This window comes from Colobus angolensis, unplaced genomic scaffold, assembly GCF_000951035.1.
Source record: "Colobus angolensis palliatus isolate OR3802 unplaced genomic scaffold, Cang.pa_1.0 Scaffold37, whole genome shotgun sequence".
Lineage (NCBI taxonomy): Eukaryota > Metazoa > Chordata > Mammalia > Primates > Cercopithecidae > Colobus > Colobus angolensis.
The window spans coordinates 4,360,563-4,364,847 of NW_012117043.1; positions in this window are offsets into that span (position 1 = coordinate 4,360,563).

Here is a 4,285-nt window from a genome sequence, read left to right on the forward strand (position 1 = left end):
GTCTCGATCTCCTGACCTCGTGATCCGCCTGTCTCGGCCTCCCAAAGTGCTGGGATTACAGGCTTGAGCCACCGTGCCCGGCCAAGTTTTTATTTCTTTTTCAGGTATATATCCAGTTGTGGAAGTGCTGAATTATATGGTATGTTAGTCCGTTTGTATTGCTATAAAGGAATACCTGTGGCTGGGTAATTTATAAAGAAAAAGGCTTTATTTTGGCTCATTGTCCTGCAGACTGTACAGGAAGCATGGTGCCGAAGCTGGCGAGGACCTCAGGGAGCTTATCATGGCAGGGGTGAAGGAGGAGCAGGCACGTCATGCAGTGAAAGAAGGAGCAAGGGCTGGAGAAGTGCCATGCTCCCCCAAACAACCAGATCTTGAGTGAACTCATAGAGTGAGAACTGGCTCATTACTGTGAAAACAGCACCAAGCCATTCACGAAGGATCTGACCCCATGACCCAAACACCTCCAGTTAAGGAGGGCCTTCCAATCACCTCCCAACATTGGAGGTCACATTTCAACGTGACATTTAGAGAGGACAAAACATCCAAACCATACCATAGGGTCACTCCATGTTATTGTATTTTTTTAAATAAGAACTTCATTGAGATAGAATTCATTTACCATGAAATATACCCTCTTGAAATGTACAATTCAGTGGTTTTTAATATATTTACCAAGTTGTGCAACCATTATTATCTAATTCTAGATCATTTTCCTCACCCACCCCCGCAAAAAAAAAAAAAATCCCCATACCCCTGAGGCAGTCAATTCCCATTCCCCACTTCCCGCAGGACCTGGCAATCACTCATCTATTTTCTGTCTTTATGGATTTGTGCCGAGACCAGCACGGTCGGGGAGACCCTAACCCAGTGGCGCTAGAGGAATTGAAGACACACACACAGAAATATAGAGGCGTGAAATGGGAAATCAGAGGTCTCACAGCCTTCAGAGCTGAGAGCCCCGAACAGAGATTTACCCATGTATTTATTAACAGCAAGTCAGTCATTAGCATTGTTTCTATAAATATTTGATTAACTAAAGGTATCCCTTCTGGGAAACGAAGGGATGGACTGAATTAAAGGAATAAGTTGGGCTAGTTAACTGCAGCAGGAGCATGTCCTTAAGGCACAGATCGCTCATGCTATTGTTTGTGGCTTAAGAATGCCTTTAAGCTGTTTTCCGCCCTGGGCGGGCCAGGTGTTCCTCGACCTCTTTCTGGTAAACCCACAACCTTCCAGCATGGGCTTTATGGTCATCGTGAACATGTCACAGTGCTGCAGAGATTTTGTTTATGGCCAGTTTTGGGGCCAGTTTATGGCCAGATTTTGAGGGCTTGTTCCCAACAGATTTGCCTATTCTAGACATTTCAGAGAAATGGAGTCATAAAGTATGTGACCTTTTGGCCAGGCGTGGTGGCTCACACCTGTAATACCAGCACTTTGGGAGGCCGAGGCTGGTGGATCACCTGAGGTCAGGAGTTTGAGACCAGCCTGGCCAACATGGCAAAACCCCGTCTCTACTAAAAATACAAAAATTAGCAGGGTGTGGTGGCACGTGCCTGTAGTCCCAGCTACTCGGGAGGCTGAGGCAGGAGAATCACTTGAACCCAGGAGGCAGAGGTTGCAGTGAGCCGAGATCATGCCATTGTATTCCAGCCTGGGTGACAGAGTGAGACTCTGTCTCAAAAAATAATAATAATAATTAAAAAAAAAAAAAGAATATGTGACCTTTTGTGTCTAGCTTCTTTCACTTAGCATAGTATTTCCAAGATTCATCCATGTTGGAGCATATATATATGTGTGTGTATGTATAATGTCCTTTTTATAGATGAGGCAATCAGGACTCTTGGAAGCTAAATGATTTACTCAAAGTCACACAAGTGGCAAGTGGCAGTATTAAGGTGACCAACCCATCCCAGTTCACCCAGGACTATCCCAATGTTAACACTGAAAGTCCCATATCATGGGAAACCCCTTAGTCCTGGGCAAACCAGGAGACCTGGTCACCCTAGTTGGGATTCAGTAAAAGGTAAAAGAGAACCAGTGTATTCCTAGTGAGGATTCAGAATTAGCTGAAATGCACATCAATTGTGAACACTAACTAGGAATACTTGAAATGGCTTTGTGTGATTAAAAGGTGCAGTACTCTTCAGGTGAAACCAAACCAGCGTATCCTAGAATAATAGAAAATTTGGACATTATCTCAATATCCCCTAAATCAATCTCTGAGCTTCTTTCATTTATTTACCTAAGTCTCCACTTTAGTATTTCCCAAATTGTCCCCTAACTCCTACTCGACTGTTTTTTCCCACAATTTATTTACTTATTATGTTTATTGTATCTGTCTGTCTCTCCCCCGCAGACTATAGGCCTCACAGGACCAGAGATCTCTGTTTTGTTCATTAAGTATCCTAATTGCCTAAAATCATGTCTGGCTTGCAGTAGGCCACACTCAAATAATCTTTACTGAATAATGCTTATGTGACACCTAGAGCTTGTGTCAGAATGTCTAGCTAGTACATCTTAATATCTCCCAGAAGAATAACAGTTACAATAAAATTCCGAGGCATAGTATGAAGTTTCTCTTTTTGGAAAGTTTTACGCTTCCAAACAAGCTGGAATAATAGTTCAATAAACATCCTAAACCTTTTACATATATTTACCAATCATTAACATTTCACCACATTTTCTGCTACACACATGTACACACATACAGCACATTTGTTTTTTTTTTTTTGAGATGGAGTCTCGCTCTGTCACCTGGGCTGGAGTGCAGTGGCATGATCTTGGCTCACTGCAACCTGACGGGGTTTCACTATGTTGGCCAGGCTGGTCTCAAACGCCTGACCTCGTGATCCACCCGCCTTGGCCTCCCAAAGTGCTGGGATTACAATAGACATGAGCCACCATGCCAGGCCAGCACAGCTTTTTAAAGGCAGGATGCAGCTGTCATGACACCTCACCCCTAAATATCTCATTATGGATCTCCTAGGAAAAGGTCATTCTAGTAAATAACCACAATAGCACTCACTACAATCAGACGAAGAGAATTAACATTAATTCAAGAAGACAATTTAATATACTATCTCCAGTGATCTTAAAAATGTCTAGCAGGCTTTCCTCCTCCCATCCAGGATCTACTCGAGGTTTACATATAGTATCTGGTTATCTCCTTGGTCTCTCTTAGTCTCAAAAAATCCCCACCTATTGGTGTTTTCCATGACATTGAAGTTTTTGAGAATCTAGGCCAGTTAGCTTGCAGATTTTTCCAGATTCTGAATTTCCTTAATTGTTCCCTTATGTTTATTTGCAGGTTAAACAATCCCAGCAGAATTCTACATAGGGGTGTTGTATGTCTCTTAGTGCATTATAACAGGAGGCCATCCATTGTTTTACTATTAGTGAAGCCAAGTGTGCTTGCTTGGTTAAGAGGGTATTCACCAGATCTGTCGGTGGTAAAGATACATTTTTCCCTTTGAATTTATTAATTTTTTATTTTGAGGCGGAGTCTCGCTCTATTGCCCAGGCTGGAGTGCTGGAGTGCAGTGGCACGATCTCGGCTCACTGCAACATCCACCTCCTGGGTTCAAGCAATTCTCCTGCCTCAGACTCCCAAGTAGCTGGGTTTACAGGCATGCGCCACCACAGCTGGTTAATGTTTGTATTTTTAGTAGAGATGGGGTTTCACCATGTTAGCAAGGCTAGTCTCGAACTCCTGACCTCAGGTGATCCGCCCACCTCAGCCTCCCAAAGTGCTGGGATTACAGGCATGAGCCACCACGCCCAGCCTGAATTTATTAATTGATCTGTGGGGTACAACTTTGGAACCATGTAATTATCGTATTCCCCAACATCCTTTCACTCAATTATTTTATCATTGATAATAACCAGACTGAATCAATTATTACATTGGCAGTTACAAATTCAAATTCTATCATTTGTCTACATTTATTAGCTGGCATGCTTCTGAATCACTGTGAATTCATAGAGCTCTTTTTTTTTTTTTTTTTACATTTCATTTAACGGGTTATAATCCATTATTTTTTGATGTACAAAATACATCAAATTGTCCTAAATTTGGCAGGTGGGAACTCTGATGTTTGAAAGATCTTTATAATCATCTAATGTATATGTCACAAAACATGATGAGTTTAGAGGACATAAAACTCTAAAATGTAGCTGGGTGCAGTGTCTCACATCTGTAATCTCAGCACTTTGGGAGGCTGAGGCAGGCAGATCACATGAGGTCAGGAGTTCAAGACCAGCCTGGGCAACATGGTGAAAC